At 47.6% G+C, this 20,883-nt stretch overlaps 1 protein-coding gene across 21 annotated transcripts in view; it reads left to right on the forward strand.

The window, feature by feature from the left end:
• Positions 1-20,883, forward strand: part of ZNF536 (zinc finger protein 536) — a 418,028-nt gene that overhangs the window by 51,014 nt on the left and 346,131 nt on the right. For 19 of the 21 annotated variants that reach the window (XM_058280088.2, XM_058280094.1, XM_071209189.1 and 16 more), the window contains exon 2: positions 343-412. The exons of the other annotated variants lie outside the window; for them this stretch is intronic. The gene's annotated coding sequence lies outside the window, so the exon portion shown is untranslated. The remainder of the gene's footprint in view (positions 1-342; positions 413-20,883) is intronic. 21 annotated transcript variants of the gene reach the window in all.

The following is a 20,883-nucleotide window of genomic DNA, read 5'->3' on the forward strand; positions in this document are numbered from 1 at the left end:
AGAGAGCATGGAAGAGAAAAGAACCCTTATTTGCTTTTTTCCTCTTCTGGCCCATCTAGAGAAGAAGTGGTTTGGAGCCCCACCCCCTACTTTTTTTTTTTTTTTTTTGGCAGGTGGCATTTTCCCACTGAGAAGAAGCTGAGCAAATTGGGTTCATTGCAATGAAGGTCACATATTTCCCATTTTTAAAATTGCTCAAAGAATTGGGGTGGTGGGGCTATCAAATAATTTTAAACTGTCAACCAACCCAGCAGATTTTGCCTAGGGTGAATGCTGTTTGTGTGTCTTATTGAAGTCAATGTGTTTGACCTTTAAAATTTCTAACAGGTCTTATTTTTGCAGTTCCTGACCACCACGGCTTTAAGACTGTCCTTCAGCTGGGAGGGAGATCCGTTGCTTTAAGACTAGCCTGGTAAGGAGCCTTGTTTTGTGGTCTGTTGAAGTGGCGGCTGAGTGGGGGGGGGGGTTGGGAAGGTGGATGGGGTGTGGGCCCAGGCTGTCTTCCTTGGGTCTTGTAGATCCTTCTGCTGGGAAAGAGCTCTCCCAGGTACCCCCTTTCCATCTGTGGACTGAGGGGAAGCTTCTAGATTCAAAGATCTCTGGGATCTTTGGGGTGGGATGGGCATACATGTCTCAGGAACGGGGCACAGAGGTGGCCAACTCCTGGGAGGCTGGCTTCTTTCTCTCTTGTGGAATGTCCTTAAGAGTCACTTTCTACCAGACTGCAGAGATGGTGGGCCGGTGGAGCTGCTGCCACGAGTCAAGGCCGCCACGGCCTCTGTCCATTCCCCTGTACCTCTCGAGGGGTCCAGTGGTCTCAGAGGACACCTGTCCCAGAACAGCAACATGCGTGGCTCCCAGTCATACTGAGATCACACACTCAGCCTCAAGTGCCTTCCCAGCATAGGAGCTGATGAAAACTTAAATAAAATAAAAAAGGCAGGGCAGTGCAGGCTTTTGATGTCTCTGACCGCCGCATTGGAGGCTGCCCCTGATATCTCCATAAACTCCCCCTCGCATCTAATTAGCCAAACCCACCTTCTCCTGACCATGTGCTTCTGAGGTCACCACATAAACCGGGGAAATTGATAGCAGAATTGTGCACTCAGAAATTAATTTTACATGGTACTGAATATATATATATTTATTTATTGTGACTCTATCTTGTTGAAAAAGTGCTTACTTCTGATTTTGTGGATATTACTGACTGTGGATTACTTTTATTTTGGTTTTTACACAACAGTTATATTAGAAATGTGCTGTTTTATTCTTACCTTCTTAGTAAAAATCCTTTTATCACACAATGGGTAATTTATATCCATTACCAGGCCTTTCAATCCTTTTCAGTGGGGCTGTCAGTGCCGTTGGCACAGTAATGATTAATGTGATCTAATAATAGTGTGCCATTATATTACCTTAGTAAAACATGTACCAACATCCTATTCGGATCTACCAAATTCATAGCTTCCTATAATATTTTTGTTGAAAGACAGGATTACTATTTTTCAAAGCTGATTTTCCCCCTTTAACATATTTAATGAAATTCACAATTCTTTGCCTTAGTCATCTCGGCCATGTGGATGGGCTTGATGGGTGAACTCTGCCTCCGTCGGCTCTGTTGTGATCTGTCAGGCAAGAGGTCCGACAGTGCCGGCGATCTAGCGGGGAGATTACTTTGTTTGTGTCGGGCCTGGGTTGTTGTGGCTTAAAGAAAAAAAAACACTGCAGGCTTTCCAGTCTCTTCTAACTTGTAATAAGGGAGGTGGGTTTCAGATCAAAAGGCATGAGAGTGAGTGATTCTGCTCCAAGTCTCTTTTTCTTCCCGCCCCTCTTTTATCCTCTCTTCTGTCACCTGCTCCAGGCTGCTGGTGAACAGGATGGGTACACAGCCAGTGGGAGCAGCTTCAAGCACTCTCCAGGCAAGGCGCCTTCCTGACCCATCCTTTCCTCCTTCTGGCATCAGCTTAACCTTTCTGGGTCTAAAGCAGGGCTTCTCCGCCTCGGCACTGTTGACATTTTGGCCCGGATCATTCTATGTTGTGGGGAGCTGTCCTGTGCATTGTAGGCTGTTTAGCAGAATCCCTGTCCCCCCTGTTGTGACAAGTGAAGGTGTCTCTAGAAGTTGCCAGATGTCCCCTAGGAGGCACAGTCAACCCCTGTTCAGAAATGCTGGGCTAAGGGGTTAGGAATATAAGCAGATATTTTTGGGTTTAGGGGAATCCCAGCTGGAGTTTCAGAGTCTCACAGCACTTCTTGGGACACCTTGGGCATTTAGAGAGAAAATGTGTGGATGCCGACGACATTCTGTGTCCTTTCCTCGACTGAGATCCAGTGCTCTTACTTCTTTCACCCTCCTACCCTGTCACAGAGACCAGCCCTAGCAAGGGCCAGAGTCTTAGCATCTTCCACTTAAACCCCGTTATAATCCCAGTCATGATTGATAACTTTCCACCGTTTGGAAGGGCTCGAAAATCTGTGTCAACGAAGGATGACATTATTGTAGCGCAGGTGAGATGTATTCAAACAATTACACACTCAAATCGAAGTGGGAAGGTTTGTCCTTCCATCCCGGTGCATTTGTGATGTAGCTTTAGCTAACACCTTGGCCTCCAAAGCCCCAGAAACCTTCAGCAGAAAAATAAATGGGAAGAAACAGGTTTGGCCCTTGATATCGCTCAGCCTGACTATTTGGGCTTCCAAGGGATAGGGGGCAGGGGAGGAAGGAGAGGTTGTTGAGCACAGAAGAGAATGAGAGTGAGAGTGATCCTTGTTTTAGATTCAGAACAAAAATTACTGCTGCAACATTGGCTCGAAGTGTGCAATCAACTGAAATCAGGAAAAGTATTTTGAATACAAAATTTATATTGAAATACTTGAGTCTTGATACATGTGCACCCACATATGTGTATATATTTAAATCAAGAATAGAGAAGATGAGTAATAAAGCTTTTGTCATAAAAATATTGCCTGAAGTATTTGCCCTCAGATGTTTCTGCCACATTAGAAAACATTTTTGTACTATTAGTATTCCCATATAAGACACTCTTGTTTGTTTTTACAACTGATGCTTGATGATGACAAGTGAGAAAATGGCTCTGATTTACCTTTGTGTTTGGAAGATTTTAAACACATAGTGATGTTTAGCGCAGGAAGAAATTTGGGACCCGTTCACTTCTTTACTGGTTTCTGGTTTGTCTCTGCCACTACCTGTGAGCCCCATAGGGAAAGGCCTTGTGTGTTTTGTTCAGTGTTATTTCCCCGGTTTCTAGAATGGTGCCCGATGCATAGTAGATGCTCAATAAATCTTTGGTGGATGGATGGATGGATGGATAGGTGAATGGATGGGACTCTATCTCAAGTACTAAGAGAAACCTTAGAACAGTGGGCCCAATGGTTCAAATGAGACCCCCACTTTTGCTTTCTACCACCTCTTGATCCCTTGTTCTCCCAAACGTTTTTAAACTCAAAATGGTAAGTTATGACAAGACATTATCGTCATATCTTCTTTCCAATCCAGGCTTTAAATTGAAAAAGAAAATATGTCTAGGACGGAACTGGGCAATGTGTGAAAGTTGAAACCATGTGGAAGCACTGTTGCCCAAAAATCTTTAAAAGTTCTCCATGGTATATATGCAGGTATTGGGACTGAAGACATGGAGGGTAGAGTAGGAGAAGGTGACTGCTCTAAAAGTGGGCCATGGCAAGAAATTTTTGGGGCTTAGAAGACTTCTTATGCAGACAACTCAGGAAGATTCTATAATTTACAGTGTGCTTCATGTTCTTTGGGGGCCATCCTGGGGAGACAGGCAAAACCTCTGGAGTTCCTAAGCCCAGGCATGGCACGTGCAAAGGACTAGCATATTGGAAAACTTATTCCCAGCACTGGGGACAGTCAAAATCCTTGGCTTTTAAATGAATGCTCAATGAACATCATAGCAGGACCTGTAAGAAAATAATGCAGCACAGAGGTAACCACTAAACTTGGCGACTATAGCAAGGCAACCTTGGAATCATTCTGCCACTCTGTCATTACATGGCTGTCAAGGCACTTGACATCATCAAGCCTCAGTTTTCTCATCTGTAAAATGGGAATGACTTTCAAGACAATGTGGTAGGTTGCATGGGTAATTTATGTGATGTGCTTAAAGCAATGCTTACCTCAAAGTAAGCACGTTGCTTACTTTGTTGCTGTTGTTTTCCTTTTCTCTGATTTGTCATATTTGCTACTTTTCCACTCTTTATTCAGGATCATTGGAAGTAGAGGCCTTTTTCAGATAATTAAACTTTTCCCCTCAGCCTCATGCCCAAGCTGGGGACCCCAGGATGCTGCTAGGCATGTGGTCTTCCCAGCAGTCCAAGGGACTTGGTTAATATGTTCAGAGGACCTCAGAAAAGGTGGTGAGTTTCCTAAATCCTCCTCCTCCTAGCATTTCCTCTGTGAAGGAGCACTGTTGGTTGACACACTGCTGGAGGCCTGGGATTTATTTGGTGTTTGGGGAGCACATTCCTCGGATGGACGCCACGTGGTCCTGGTGGGTGGGAATAGCCAGCTGTTAAAAAGGAAGGGGAGGCCCTAGGAAGTTCTCTTCCTCCCCCTTGCAGATAAGACTGCTGAGCGTCATGGCCCAGCTTAATATTTTTAGCTTCCACTGAAATTTTTATGTTTTGCTTTTGGTTTATTATGTATGCAAGTATCTTGCTGATAAATTACATGTGTAATTGGACCATCGTAACCACTGCTAGTCAGCAACAACATATAATTAAACTCACCCTTGTAGTCATTGAACTTTTCTGGCCCGGACAAGATCACTGACCACTCCAAGGAGGGATGTACCTCCATGAGTGAACTTGCAAGGGTCCGTAGGACCTCACTGCCCCCCGCCAGATCCCCGGGCACCCCAGTGTACCAAGTGTGTGTCTGCCCAGGTTCGCGGGAGGATTCCTCTTTGACAGTGGTGAGAAAGGTTGGGTGGCTGGGGCAGGGGTTGGTGCCCAGAGCGGGTGCTTGGTGAAGACTTTGAAGAGTAAATCTTGAAAATGTCTTCACTTGCATTGGCACACTCTTTTTACTTAGACCCTAATATCCCTTCCACTTAGTTTCTGTTTTCTTTGAATGTTTATAGTGCTTGGGGATTGGCAAGCTATGTCCTGTGGGCCAAATTTTTGTTGTACGGCCTGTGAATGGTCTTTACATTTTTAAATGGTTGAAGAAAAAAACCCAGAGTAAACTAATATTTCATTATATTTGAAAATTACGTGAAATTCCAATTTTTAGTGTCCCTCGATAAGGTTTTATTGAAACCTAGCACTCCCATTTATTTAGGTACCTCCCATGACTGTTTTCACCCTATACCAGTAGAGTCCAGTAATTGGGATGGAGACTGTGTGGTCTGCAAAGCCTAAAATATTTCCCATCTGGACTTTTGTTGAAAACATTGGTTGACCCTGGCCTAGGGTAAGAGATTTTACTCTTTATCTTATTTAATCCACTTTGCAACAAAGAAACTGAGGCTTAGAGGAGAGAAATAACTTGCACAGTCACACATCAGGATTCACATCCCTGCCCCAGCGACTCCCAGCCTTGGCCTCTTCTTCACCACTTCAGGCAGGGTTTTTAGTAAGCCTGAGGTCAGGTGTAGTTGAGAAAAAATGTATTGTACCCAAATGTGATGTTACTGGGAGAGGAAGCAAATGGAGAGAGAGAAGGAGATGGGAAGATGGGTGAGCCGAGCTTCATTTTTTGCTTCTGTTTCAATTCTGAGAACTCTGCCGGCCCTGTGCCCTGTGGCAGGGCGAGTTCTCAGCTCTTCTAGAGGAGGGGCGTAGTTCCAGGAGGCTGACATGTCCAGGAGCACAGCATTTCCTCAGGATTAGAGAAAGAGCCGAGCCCATCTGTAACGTCTTCTTGCATTAAAAAAGTGAATTATTTCGTAAGCCAGAGGAAAGGAAGCCAGGAAACACAGGGCAGTGTATGGTTGAGTCTCTTGCTTTCATTTTTCCACTACAGAACCTGGGTGTAAACCCCAGGGTAGATTTCTTTGGCCAGCCCCAAGTTCCTTTCTCCTTTGCCCCAAGTTCTGAAGGTCCATTGGCACATTGTAGCTAATGATGTACCTAGCTGTTTTCTCTCTCTGCTTCCTCCTCTCTTTGCCAGCTTCTCCATCCTCCAGGTCCTCCTTCTTTTTCTTCTTTTTTAAAATTTTTAATAGGTGGTACTAGGGATTGAACTCACGACCTCGTACATGAGAAGCAGACACTCCACCACTGAGCTACATCTGTTCCCCAATGAGAGCTGTTTTTTTCTTTTGTTTGTTTGTTTTTAGGAGGTACTGGGGAGTGAACCCAGGATGTTGTACATGGGAAGCAGGTACTCAACCACTGAACCATATCTGCTCCCCCTCCATGTCTTGAAGTGTTGTGTAGGGTTGGTACCAGGAGCCTTCTGATATTGCTGGATACAGAGGACAAAGCATGGGTCATTATTTGTTCTTTCTTCAATGGAGAGCAAAGTCTTAGTTGATTTTTCATATTTGTGTGGATTATGGAAATAATCCATCTATCCAAGTACTTAGGAAGTGTTGAGGGCTCCAGGGAATGGCTGGTCTTGAGTCCATTTCAAGCAAACAGGCTGTGGTTCTCCTTTCATGTTTGAGAATGCATGACTTTTCCCACCAGTAACTACTGCATTTCAACAATAGGCTAAAGCAGTTGCAGTGTGAAGCACAACACTGTTTTTCATGAACTTTTGGCTGTGGTTTAAGTCCAGCAGAGCTGGACTCTTACCTTTACAGTTTTCTGGCTCAATTTCTTGTGCACAAAGGAAAGTATGATAATCTCAGTTGTAGGATGATAATGTGATCGGCACATTAGCACATTGCAAGAAAGACAGTAGTGACTCTGAATTTTGAGGTTCATCCTTGAAAACTGGCAATGCTGTTTCAAGCAAGGGTCTGTACCTAGGTGGCACTTGGAAAGTATTTGAGGAATGGATTAGTCTGATAATTGCTTTGTACCTGAGGATAAGTGGGAGAAATTTGTGATAACATATGCCCTTGTATTTGTATTTATGAATTTTTTTTTCTGCTTAAAGATTCAGATTGGGTCTTGACCTGGTCTTGATCTTCACTGGCCCAGTAGGTGGTGGCAGCTGGTCTTTAATCTCGATCTGGCTCTCCCCTTCTCTCTATTTCTCTGCCAACTGACCGTTAAGCCTTTATCGAAGGTCCTGATGCTCAGTCTTGGTGGATGTGATGTGTTGTGACATTGAGGAACTTACTGCCCAGAGGGGAGGGGACTTTGCGTTGAGACAGTGGAGTGTGTATATATGTGTATTTGTTGATGGAGTCGGGGATAGGAATGTGCTGGATTTTCCCTACCCCGATGACATTTTGATGGTCTTCTAAAAATTCTGCCATGAAACAATAAAGTCTTCCTTGCCTTAGTTTTCTTGTATTCACAATGTGGATTATTTTCTGTCTTGAAATAGTTAATAGCACAAAATGATACTCTTTTGAGTGAGCCAACTTCAACCATACAGCTTTTGTTTTTAACAAAATATAATTTGAGAAAATGTTTGATGCTCAAATGTAAACATGGTCTATACTGGAATCATTCACCCGATTGTTTCTCCTCTCCAGGCCCCAATAAGTACACATTTGTGCTTAAATTTGACCTCAGAGTTTCTAGAAATGGGACACCCTAAATACGATCAGTCCCCCATTAATAAACGATGAGTGGCAAATGCCCCAGTTGATGACCATGACTCCCCCACACCTTCCCTGAAGGGGATTGGGAGGTTCTGGAAGGCCCCGTGGGAATCCCAGCTGGCTGCCCCCAGGCACCTCCCAGGTCCCGCTTCCTTAGGAGGGTCTGCCCCTGTCCCTCTTCTCCTCCCCAGGCCTCAGGTTGAGGGCTGGGAGAAGGTTCCAAGGGAAGGTTAAGGCACACCTGCCTGGACAGAGGCTCGGTGGGCATTGCGGAGGCCTTCTTCTGACCCCAGACCTGCTGCTGTTGAGCTGGGCAACCCTGAGACATAAGCAAGGTTACCTCAGACCCAAGCAGCCGTAGGGTCCCGCGTGTGGGGTGAGTGGTTTGGACCCCATGCTGTAAGGCTCTTCTTGAGTCTTAAACAGAGCACCCACCAACGTCTGGGCCGTTCTCCTGAGCAATTCAATCAGAATGCCTTGGTGTGCAGCTGCTCACACTATGAGCCATTGGTGCAATCCCGAGGCCCTCAAACTTGAGGGGGGTCAGAAACGCCAGGGGTGGGGGTGGGGTAGGGGCTGGTTAAGACATGAGTTTGGGACTCAGCCCAGATCTTCTGATTCTGAAGGCCTAGAGGGGGACCCAAGAATTTGAATTTCCAACAAGGGGAGGCTGCTGCTGCTGCTCCAGGGATTGCACCTTGAGAACGTCTGGGTTCATGGGAGGCAGCCAGCTGGTAGTCGTTAAACTTGAGGTAGTGGGGAGCTGGAGGCTCCGGGTTGCACCCACTCCACCAGCCAATGTCACCCTTTTCAGCATCTGTTTCCCACACTCAGCTCCCTCGGTGGGCTTTCATTTGAAAAAAGCCTGTGGGTAGAAAAACCTCTCAAGTAAAGGCAAGAGTTTTCCTGATAGGGAAGTTCATTGGCTGACTTAGAAGAAAACCAGGCAAGATCCTTCGCCATCTTCCTTGCCAGATGCCACCACTTTTGCACCGTATCTGTCCTGTCTTGAAGTAAGTGTTTCATGGCCAGGCTCCGGCTCTCTCTTGCAGTACAGAAGCTGACACCTATTGGGAGGCCTCCATGGGGCCCGGTGTCGGGCAGCTCAGCTCGTGGTGCAATCAGCAGTGGGCAACTGTCTGTTGACTCCAGTGCCAGGCCCTGTCCTGGTTTTATATGCATGATCTGCACATAAGTGCCTGGGATTACCCATTTTAGAGAGAAGGACTCCAGGCTGCCTCCTGGTTTAGATGAAAGCAGGAACTGTTGAGGCAAAAGGGAAGAGAGACCCCTTGTTGATAGGGCCATGGAGTGTGACTGCCAACACTTGGTCCCAGGTGGTGCTTTGGGAAGAGGGCAGAGCAGGGCTCCATGGGCCTTTCCAGGCCCGGCATCCCCCTGTCCAGATGATGGGGCTAAGCCCTTAGTGCTCAGAGCCTCTGGCTGCCTGCAGCAGCTGACCCTTGAGGCCACGGCTGAGTGGCTGTCCCTTCTCTGTCAAAAGTTCCTGTTTGGCCAACGCCTCCTGGGGAAACTGGCTGGGCTGCTCCTTCTTGGATGAGAGAGGTGCTGTGTTCAGCCCTGGCTTGGGCAAAGGTGTCTGGGAGGGGGCTCTGGGAAGCAGCCCAGGAGAGGGACAGAGCCCTCCAGGGTCTAGGTCCTGCCTCTGCGGCGGCTGCCTCTGACTGCAGAGTACTGGCTCGCTCTGCCTTCCCTGCTGCCTGCCCCCAGCATCCCGGGGGGCTCAGGATGTGTCCAACGTGGAGGGCTCCTGCTGAGATGTCATGTTAGAGGCGGATTCTCCTGCCTGTTCACCTAATGTGCTTGTGTCAGAGGTGGGGGTGTCCCTGATTAGGGGCCAGAGAGGCACAGGTAGGCACGTGGGCTTCTGAGTGGCATCTGGGCCCTGGGGAGGGATGTGGGGGACAATGCAAGCATCCTCTGGCCCTCATTTGAGCTACCTGCTGTCTTCCTTGCTCTTGCACTGGGTTCCCCTCTGTCACTCGGACTGGTGTTTGGCAAAGGGGGGAAGGCAGGACAGCAAAGCTCACTCATGGGCTCCCCAGCCTGGAAAGACCCACCCACCGGCCAGAGTCTCACTGCTGCTTCCACTGGAACTCTGGCACTGAGACCCTCTCTAAGAGATTTTCTAAAGTCTCTTGAAGCCTGAAGTTCAGTCCAGGACCCATCAAACTCAAGCATCTTCCATTCGGTTTGTCGGTATTCTATCTTCAACTTAAAACTAGATGGATTGAATGAAAGACTGATTTGGAAACTCTACAGTGACATTATTAGACACTTTATTGCCAAAGTATTTCTACATGCAATTTTATAATCTTTTAGCATGCCTGGAGATGATATGTGTGGGGAAAGTTTACATCCAATTTAAAGGAATTTCTACTTAAGTGCCTTTCTTAATAGAGCATGTCTGACCCTAAGCCACTTCTTTTTTGAACCCGGGAGGGTTTTATTACTGAACTTTAAAAAGATTGTTTGATTCAGATGTCTGACATCTTCTTGTAAGAGAGGAGAGGAACCAACAGAGATTCTGCTACGACCTCCCAGGGGTGGGAGGGGCATCATCCTTTCTGCAGGGTGGCACAAGGATGTAGCCTATGCAGTCTCCTTGGAGGACTGGATTTTGCAGTTGTTCTCATAGAATTTGTGAAGAGGATGGCAGTTCAGGTAAAGAAGTGGCCCTGAGCTGGGGTCAAATTGTCCCCCAGGTCTGGAGAGTCTAAATGAACAGCCCATGCCTGCTGTGAGCCTGCAGCTTTATTGTCACATGTGCAGTATAGCCAGGATGCTCAGGTGCCAGCCAGTGGGGTCCTGGGTACAGTCTTTCCCAAGGACCACATGCCCTTCTTTGGGGAAACGTGCTAGGTCCTCCTGAGCACTCTATTCCCTTTTGACCCATGGGCTAATTTCAGGCATCACCACGTACTCTGAGTCAAGTCTAGCCCTTTATTACATCTGCACCAGGGGAGGCGTGCCCAGCATGTCCCCCTGTAGGTCACACCCATGTCACTAGTTGTGGCGGGACTTTGCCCCCTCTCTACTCTGCTACATGGGTGGAGGACCGTGGAGCAGAGGGCTGGGCATGGCCAAGAAGGGCCTGCAGAGACTGATACCTAGGGCAGCACTTCTCAGACGGTGGCAGGCTCTGCCCACCACCCACCCAGGAGTCTCCTTAGATTCTGCTGATGGACGTTTGAATGAGGGGCCCTTGAGTCCCCAGTGTAGGGATGGGGATCCTTGCAGCAGCCCAGGGCCGCTGAATGACCTATGTCAAACTATGGAAAAGGAGTTGGCTAACTCCTTCTCCTTGTTTCATTCCAAAGAAACTTTTTTGGAATCTGGGAGTTTGGGAATCAGGGGACATTGGGCATGTTTTAGATTCCGGGCTGCTCAAGCAAATCCTATGTAGAGGGCTGGCATAAACAATGGGAATTGAATGGCTCACAGTTTTGAGGTTAGGGAAAAGACCCAATCAAAGCACCATCAAGGTGCTTCTTCCTCTAAGCTGATGACGTTCTGCTCCCACTGAGGCTTTCTCTCTCTAAATTTCATTCCACTTATAAAGACTCGAGTAATAGGATTAAGACCCATCCTGACTGAGGTGGGCCACCCCTTAACTGAAGTAACCTCACCAAAGGTCCTACTGGCCATGAGCTCACACCCACAGGAATGGACGTGTTTTTCTGAAGCATGTGCAGATCCAAACCACCACCGGACAGTAGCAGTTTCAGAACTGCTGGTGGAACCTGTTTCGAGTATTGTGTTGGTCCCAGAAGGTGCCAGTGCCTCTCCATTTCCCACCAGCTCCTCTGGCAGTGCAGGTGGCCCTGAGCTTCTAGTAACACTGAACTTAAGCCTAGTGGGTGGAGAGTGCCCCGGCCGCTGTTCTGGTAGTGGGTCCTGGTAGCGACTTCTGGTGGCTGCTTTCTGAGTTCTCAGATGACAGGCACTGGGGAAAACGTTTTGAGTTCCTGGACCTCAATTTTCTCACCTGTGAAAAAGGGTCTGTATGATTCCTAAGACTCCCTCTAATTCTGAATTTCTAGCACATTCGAAAACATTCTACTTTTTAGGCCTGGCAAGTTACATTTTTCCCCTGAAAGGGGGCCTGGAAATGAAAAGGAACCGGCAGTGAGATGGGGTGGGCTTTGCGGGTGAGGCCAACACCACAGAGGTAGCCTTCGTGAAAGAATCGTCTGTGTTTATTGAAATCACTTATTTTAATCGCCCTGGGTGCTCCCTTGATAAAAAAATTATCATCTTCTGCAAATTATGAATACCTTGAAACTCACAAATTCTATCACTTTTGTGATTGGCAACATTAAATGGCAACAGCTCATTTAAATAAGCAACATCTGGACATTATTATTTTTAGGGATTTTTTCATCTGTTGATTTAGAAATCTGGGGCCTTTATGAATCTTGCATGAATATTCTTTTATACTCACATCTACCATCAAGACACAAAGAAATTGCCAAAAAAATAGCGCCCAGTGATTCTTTGATGCCATGCATTTGTTTTTTAAACAACAAACCCATTGTGAATGAAAGGAGCTATGAAGTCGGCTGCCTGTGAGTGTAGGTGGGGGAGAAGCTTGATCTTTCCAGGGCCAGAACTGCCTGACAAGGAAAAGCCACGGGCGGGAGAAGGCTCCAATTTTATATATAATAATAATAATGCTTTAAAATAACAATATAATTTTGGACTGATGATATCCAACCACGGTGTTCACTATTTCTCAGAATAATCCCATTTAGAGCAATGTATTCTGAACAGGTTTGGTAAAAATAGCAGATCTATCATCCCGTGGTGTAAGATAATGCATTAATTTTTATGAGTGAGTTATGAAGATGTACAACTCGGTTAAGAGTTAGGATAAACATAATATTCCTTAATTAATCCATTATGCCATGGTACACATGTGCCATTTTTATTACCTTAAAGATGAAAAATGTCAAAAAAGGAAATTGCTGCTTTTTTATATCAAAAAAGGCTTTTTTGAAAAATCATAAAATGTCTCATCTAATTCACCATATAATACTAATGAGCTTAACAAGCCATCTTAGTGCACAGTTTAGGATAAAAGGTCATCAGTTTCTGGCAGCCAGATTCCAGTACTTTTTTAGATGAGCCAAACCCTTTCAGCACCAAATATAGGAAATGGCATTTGCGATGAGTGGCGCTACGAATAGCTATTTGTTATTACCGTAGCAGAGTTTTAGAAATTCATATGGCCCCCCTCCCTGTGTTTTCTTGATTTTTGGGTCTCAGGTGCCAAGGATGTTTGGGAAATTTGGGTATTTTTACCCTGAACCTGCATCCCTTATTACCCATCGCTATTCCTGCTGAGCAGGACCCACGCACACCCAGAGCTTGGGGGCTTGAGACCACATTTAATTTCCTCCAGTCTCTCTGAATCCCCCACCCTTATTTTCTGGCTTCTCTCTGCTCTGCAAGCAGCGACTGCTTCCTCCGCTTGCCTCCTTGCCCTCGCCCTGGCTGTTTGGAGGCGTATCAGGGGCACCTTTGGCGGCAGTGACACACACTGGCTGCGGCCGGCCTTGTTATGGAAAAGAATTGCCCGGTGGGTTGAGGAAATGGCCAACAGTGGACTCGAATCATGAAGCTGAAAGTAATATTGCCGACTGGAGGTCATTTTTCCCAACTGAGGGGCAATAGTTTGCCACTATAAACTGCACATTGCAGTCAGTATATGTTTTATTAAACCATTTAAGGAACTTGGGAGCCATTTCATTTAAACTTCCTGCTTGATGTAGCTCAGGGCAGAGCCCTGAGCAGCTCACAAAAGACGCCTGGAGTCATTTGCAGAAGAAATGCAGGGTGCACGGCAACAGGAGGAGCCTGGTCAGGGCTGTTCTAAGCGCCTAGAACCCCCCAACTCTTGAGGGCTCAAGTGAGGGAGGGAATGAGCTGTAGGTTGTGTGTGTGAGTGTGAATCAATAGATTCTAGTCCCAGCTCTGCCGCTAATCAGCTCTGCCCCTGGCCACACCCTCGGGGCTGCTTTCTCTGCTGTAAGATAAGGGGGGGGGGGGAATTCCGTGTGAGCACAGGGACCCTTCCAGCTCAGTGACCCTGTGGAGTACTGGATTGTCAGGGGTCACCCCTGGAAACACAGCTTCTGCCGTCACATGGGAAAATCCTCTTTTGTCCCTGCCCGAACAGAGAAGTCATTCTCAGTCATTTGGATATGCTTGGGGGACAGGTGCTACCCTGGTCCAGTGGCATGCATGGGTTCTGAACAAAAGCAACAGTGATGCGGCTCTCACAATCAATAAAAAGCCTCGTGTGGTGGACGCTTCTGTGTCCAAGGAGGTCAGGAAGCTGTGGTGAGTGCACTGGGGATGGCTTCCTCAACCCCGTAAGTGGTAACACGCTGAGCAGCTCCCTGGCCCCTGTGAGCCTCAGTTATCCCGGCCTGCAAAATGGGAGTGGAGGTGGCGGTGGTGACCTTGCCAGTCCCCTCCTAACTGAGAAGCCTCAATAGATGGACTTGCCAACTGGAAAGTGCTACAGAAATGACGGTTTTATTGTTATTGATAACTTTAGATCATGATTGAGATCTAAAGTCTCCCCTGAGTGGTACGCCTGTGGATTGTATGTTCATCGTTTGTGCCTGTGAATTATAGGAACCATGAGGCAAGAGATTGCCTTCTCTTTAAAAGTAATTAACAGGATGGGATCAGGCATTTTGGCTCTCCCAGCCCTGACCGGTGGTCTTTAGTAGGTGGCCTTAATTCTACCAAGTTATATAACCAAATCTTTTGTCTAATTGGTAACTATATTTAGGAGGTAGAGAAATATGTGAGCTATTCGTTTCGATTAAATTTTTTATTATGCACTCTGCATTTGGATTGACAACTATTAATATTAAAGAGCTTGGCCAAATTGAAATTTGTATTGCTGGAGAGACTTAAATATAATGTATGATGCTGGGAAAAAAAAAAGCCCAGGGACTGTAGGAATCACAGGCTGGGTGCAGCCAGGTCCCTGCCAGGTGTGTGTGTGTACTGGGTAAAACCAGCCCCACCTCTGTCTCCAAGGAGGGGTTGTGCAGTGGCCCCGAAAGTCCCTGTCAAGGTATTAGGGATTGAGATCCTTTCCCAGAGACTATGCTAAATAAAGATGTAGAGCACGTTTTAGCACATTATACAAATAATTTTTTATAATAACTGTTTGTATACAATATTTTCTCCAGCACTAATAAGAAGGTTTGGGGGTAAGACAGAAAGAGTTATTTTAAAATAGGATGCATGTATCACCAGTGTAATGATGAAAAAAATAGGGAGCCTGATTTTTTTTTCAAAGCCTAAAGCACATTGTACTGGTTTTCTGCAATTCCTTACTCCATCCTGTAGGAGGCAACACTCCCGTCCCCCTCTCAGGGGGGTGGGAGTTCCAGACCTAACTGTGCTGGGACCAGCCCCAGGACTCGGAGCCGGGGTTTCTCGGTGTCTCTGGGGCTCTTGGTTCTGGGCAGGCATGTGTAGGCCCCTACAGGAGTGATGTGGGGGTCCCAGGGGAAGTGGCACGTCTGGTGACAGCCGTAGGATGGGAGCAGCTTGAGAACTGCAGAGTCTGTGGGACTCTCTTGAGGTGGAGGGCAGATTCCCACCCCTCCCTCACCCCCATCATCACCAATATATTTTTAAAGATTTATTTATTTATTTTATATCTCCCACTTCCAGCCCCTGCCCTGAGATGGCTCCTCCTCTGCCTGCTCCTGGTTAACTACACTGGCAGCCGGTGGGCTGCGACCTCACCCTCACTCAGCCTATAACGTTGTAGACTCCAGAAGAGAACACTTGGAGGTCATCCAGTTTGGGGGTGGCAGATAGATTTCACTTCAAATACCAATCCCCTTCAACTGCATTTGACTGCTGGAGCACCAAAAAGAATGTGGGTTCAGAGGGCCTGTGAGCTGCAATTGATTACTGATGTCTGGCCTGGGCACGGAATGGGGAAGGTTGGCAGGCTGCTGCCATATATTGGTTACTGCTGGCCCTCCTTTTGTAGATGGGGAAACTGAGGGGCAGTGAGTAAAGGAGCAGTGATGGTGAGAAGGCCTGCTGTGACCCAGACAAGGCATTGGGGGCCGACAGGTAGATCAATGTGGCTAAGGCCCCGAGCAGTGCTTTTGCTCCTGTTGACTCCAGAGTACAGGGTCTTGGTCACCATTGATGCCCTGGAAACCCCTCCCTGGTGATGATGCCCCCCATGTGCTAGCCTGCTCCTCCATAGGAAGTGCACCTTCCTTCTCGCTCGTGTGCTCCCACACCTCCTCCATCTCTCTGGGACTCCCACGGCAGCCTACTTCACCCCCCGACCCCTAGCTCAGGAACCTCCCTGTGCCCCCAGCAGCCCAGCCTGCTGCTCAGGTATGTCACCAAGTGATTGCAGCCAGACAGATATGCACAGGAACTCAGGTTGCAAAATGAAATGCCACAGGGACTGGGAAGGGGGTGCACATAAATGAGAGGGGCAAGTGGTTCCAAACACTCTGAATTTGTGTCATTTACAAACACCCAGGAGCTCTGGGCCAAGAAAGGGTTTTCTGAGGCCTGGCTGCATCCTAGCTCTGCTGTGCAGGCTGCTCCTCTTGGAGGGCAGGATCCCCTCCTGCCCCCCGTTCCTCCCCCACCAGCTCCCTCAGTGAGTAGTGCCTCTGTGCCTGAGACAGGCTCTGGGTGACGAAGACACCCAGTGCTGGGGAGGAGGGCAGAGCCCTGCCTGGCTGGAGGTTTCCCCCACCACAGCCTCCAAAGACGTTTATTTTTGTAGTAAGTTTCTATGATCAGCTGGGCTGATAGCTGCTCTGGGAGCAGACAACCTGGGGATTGCCTACTAGAAGACAGTCTCGTTACCTGTTTGTTTTTATAATTTTTTTGTGTAAACCAGGCCTGGCAGACATTGTCGGTACTCTTCTATCCTCACAGCCGTGGCTGTTCCAGGCAGCAGGGGGGTCTCCAGGTTAAGAATCTGCTCTGCCTGGGGACTTCCTCTGGCCCCGAGTGTGGCCTGTAGTGGGGCAGCCAGAAGTGCCAGGAGCTGATGCCTCTGGAGCAGCCCTCAGCCAGTGTTGGACTGGGAGCTGGTGGGTAAGCTTGGGGGCTGGGGGGTGGGACCACTCTGGGTGGGTCCCATCTAGGGTCTCAGCGCACCCCAGTGGGGTGGGTCCCACTGCCCTCAGTGAGTGCACTGAAATTCCTCTGTGCTGGCTTCCTCCCCTCCTCCCACCTCCCACTCCCCGGGACCACCTCCCATGCCAACCGCCTGCACTGGCCTGTTGGTCTCAGGGCCTCTTCTGAGAGAACAAAGCCCACCACCCTCAGGCTGTCCTGCACAACCCCATGTGTGCTTCCCAATGCTTTCTTCCTGTGAGCCTTCTAGAAGCTCCTAATGGGAGGGAGCCAAAGACATCACGCCGTTGTCCAGGTGGAGAAGCTGAGGCCCAGAGAATTTGTCAGAGTGGGAGCCAGATTCATACCCTAGTTCCCGTCCCCCCCACACCCCTGGTTTGGTGCGGTGGAACCTGGCTTTGTAGGCTCTGCCATAGCTTCTGTCCAAGGAGGTGCAGGGAGAGAGCGGTTGTCCTGTGTGTAATCGGGAGGAGAAGGCCGGCTCCCACACTGGCTGGCAGGTGAGGAGACCTGGGGGGGGGGCGTTCTGTGGGGCTTGGCTTTTGTGAAGTCCGGTGGATGAGGGCAGGGTGGTGAGAGGGCTGTGGCTGCCCCAGGAGCAACAGGTCATGGCTCACAGGCCCTGCTCCCGCCGAGGGCCAGAGCATGCACCTTCCCTCACAGTTTGGGGGAAATGGCCCTAATTCTCGTAACAAGGTGCAAAGGTCCATTTGCTGCTGCCTGACAGTCAGCTAAGGCCCCCAGCAGAGAAGGGGTATGAGCATCTTTACAAGGACTCCTGGGGTCCCTCGGCCTGTGGGTCAAAGACAGAGCTTGGTACAAACAGACATCTCTGTCCCCACACCTTTTGTTCACCTGAAGCTCTGCAGAATTTCCACTGAGAGCCCAAGAAAGTGGTCCAGGGAAGAGTGGGAAGGCCCAGGTCCCGGAAGGCAGGAGGCTGGGAGTCATGGCACCTCGTAGGTCCTAAGACCTTGAGGCTGCATATTCTTGTACCTGGGGCTCGGTTTCCCAAAATGGGGTTGAGGTAGGTAAATGGGAATCTGTGTTGGGGGCTGAGCCTCTTCCCGGTGCTTGTGTAAGCAGTGTGTGTTTGTGTGAGTGTGAGAGAGCGAGAGTGAGAGAGCCCACGAGCAGGCAGAAGCCTCCCCTCCACCTTCTTTCGCACGGTTCTTTGTCAGGGTAGCCCTCTTAGGCGTGGATGGACAGTGAGGGTTTCCCACTCTAAGTAGGGTAGTTGAGGAAGCCCGTGTGGAGCTCGAGCTGGGGGAACACAGTGAGGGGAGGCGACTCTGCAAAGGAGCCTTGTGGGGGCACAGGGAGGACAAGGGGGAAATAGTTGGTATCCTCACTTGACCCCGGGAACCCTTCTTGAGTGCCCCAGTTTCCCCATTTGTACAAAGCCAGGATGTAAATTTGCTTGTTTCCCTGTGGGGGAGAGGAGTGGGGAGACCTCGGTGAATTTAGTAACGAAAGTGCTTTGAAAATGGAGGTGTGATTTAAGCTGTGAGCGTCTGAGCATTTAATGTTCTTAGGGAGAATTAGCCCAGGCTGCTCAGCCAGCCCTGGATTTAAGCCCCTAAGATATACCCTGCCACCTCAGCTCCTCTGTCCTGGGGAAGCTGGGGCTGCTTTTCTACAGCACCAAATTGGAAGCAGAAAGCAGGGCTTGGGCCTCTTTGTGGGGTGGGACACAGATGTTTTGGCCTGCCACCTATTTTCCTGGTCAGGTTGGGTCGATTCGGTAGCTCTGGGCCTGGACCCAGGGCCTAGGGTTCGGGAGCCCATGTCTGGTTATCTGGTCACCTGGAGGACTTCTCCAGGCAGGACTGAGGCTGGGACTCGGGGGCCATCTGACCTGGCCTTGGTTGACACTGGCTGGACATTAGGCAGGGAGAAACCAGTGCTGTGGGCATGCCCTTTCTCCATTTGTCCCTCCTGCAGCATTGAGCCTGCTCCAATATTTATGATTTTGATTTGGCAGAGGGTCACCTTTTTCCCCCTCCAATTTTTACTATCAGATTCGTTTATTTTACTAACTACAACTGACACATGGTCATATGATTCACCCGTTTATTCATGTGCTGGTGGAATCTGCTTGTTGAGTGATTACTTCGCCTTATTGGCAGTTTTAATTCTACCCTCTTTTTAATTTTTTTCAAAAGGTCACTGGCTTGCCAACTGACCAGGCCAATCGTGTGCATTTCCTGGAGGTGGAATGGTCAGATTTCAGCTTCTGGGTTCTCCATCTCTTGTTATTTCTGAAAAATACCTTGGAATTCTCAGAATTTGATGAGACCCTTATCTTGTCTACTACATTTTCTGGCTCAGTATCTGAGCCCTCTCACCCCACAGTGAGGTTATTCTCTTTTGTCTGTTTATTCATTTTTTTTTTTAAGGTAATTCATGTTATTATTATTATTTTTATTTTTATTTAATTTATTTATCCCCCCTTGCTGCTTACTTGCTGTCTGCTCTCTGTATCCATTTACAGCACGTTTTTCTGTGTCTGCTTGTCTCCCTTTGTTGCGTCATCTTGCTGTGTCAGCTCTCCACGGGCGTGGGCCAGCCTGCCTTCACAAGGAGGCCCTGGGAAGTGAACCCAGGGCCTCCCACCTGGTAGATGGGAGCCCAATTGATTGAGCCACATCTGCTTCCATGCTTATTCATTTTGAGTAAAGATCTAAAGAACCATGAATATCACGATGGATATGTGTGCCTTGAGTTTGTAAGACTCTTACCCCTAATATTTTGATAGAACAAATGGAAACTATGGAGTGTCTCAGTGTGGGGTCTACAAAGTTTGGAAGAGCTATGGGTTTTCTTTTGACTTCTGTATAAAAGCGCATCAGGGGATCCAAAGTGAAGCTGCAACCTGTGATCTTGATTTTGAAAATTAGAAAAGTAGCTTATGAGTCTGTTTTAGAAGGAAGATGGAATGTTCTGGGAAATCTAGTTCCAGTAAACTTACTTCTGGGCTGCAATGGTCCAAGTGCTGAGATCTATTTTATTATTTTATGGTGACTTTTGCTATGCAGCTGTGTTTGCTGAAAAAAACTCACATTTCTGCATGGAACACTGAATGAAATATGAATGTGCTTTTTACAATTTAGTACTTTTAATAAAGGATTTGTGAGCAAAAAGCTTAAGTACAAGAACCACAAAACATATAGATAAAAATATAGCCATAATCACACATCAAACCCTAGAAAATTCATTACTTAGGGAACATCAGTAATTGAGAGAAGTTGAGAGAACCGACAGAAAAATAATATATATGCTCAGGATTCTAAAGGCATGAATCCTTTTAGCTGGGACCAGGGCTTCCAAGTTCTCTAGGGCGGGTGTTTTATTACAGTGCATGCTCTACTTAGAAGGATGTAATTTATTATCGTTGAATTCACATGGCAACCTGAATTTGGATTTGAGTTTCTGGGAGAAGTTTACAATTAGTCTCCTCATATATATTTATAGCTTTGAAAACACTTGCTGTTAAAATAACTTACATACCTATGTGTTTTTGACTGATGTGTGAAATATTGCCTTTCTTTGAAAAAACAAACATAGGTCACTGTTAGGTGAAGTGCCATCATTGGGTGCAATTCGGGGGTACTGTTTCCAGGACTAGAGGACATGCAAAAGAAGATATAGCTGCTCTGCACCCGCAGGTACATGGGCTTTATGTGAGGGATACTTTTCATTTTTCTAGATTTTCACTGTTTCTACATTGAACACTTCTGCTTGAGGGTTCAGAACAGACCATAAAGAGAGATCTGCAGAAGGTTAGGTGGGGAAAGTTTGCTGTCCTTTCCTTCCTTTTTCCCCCTCTGCCCATTCAACCAAGAGTCCCCCTCCTCCTTAAAAAGGTTTTGTTGCCTTAGAACATTTAGACGTCATAGCTAGGCTGCAATCTCTTTGATTTTTCTATTAAAATAGAGTAAGAACTTGATTATGTGTTTCAGTATTTCTCAGCCTGACCCACAAGTAAAACCAGCGACAG

Source organism: Dasypus novemcinctus, chromosome 18 (genome assembly GCF_030445035.2).
Source record: "Dasypus novemcinctus isolate mDasNov1 chromosome 18, mDasNov1.1.hap2, whole genome shotgun sequence".
Lineage (NCBI taxonomy): Eukaryota > Metazoa > Chordata > Mammalia > Cingulata > Dasypodidae > Dasypus > Dasypus novemcinctus.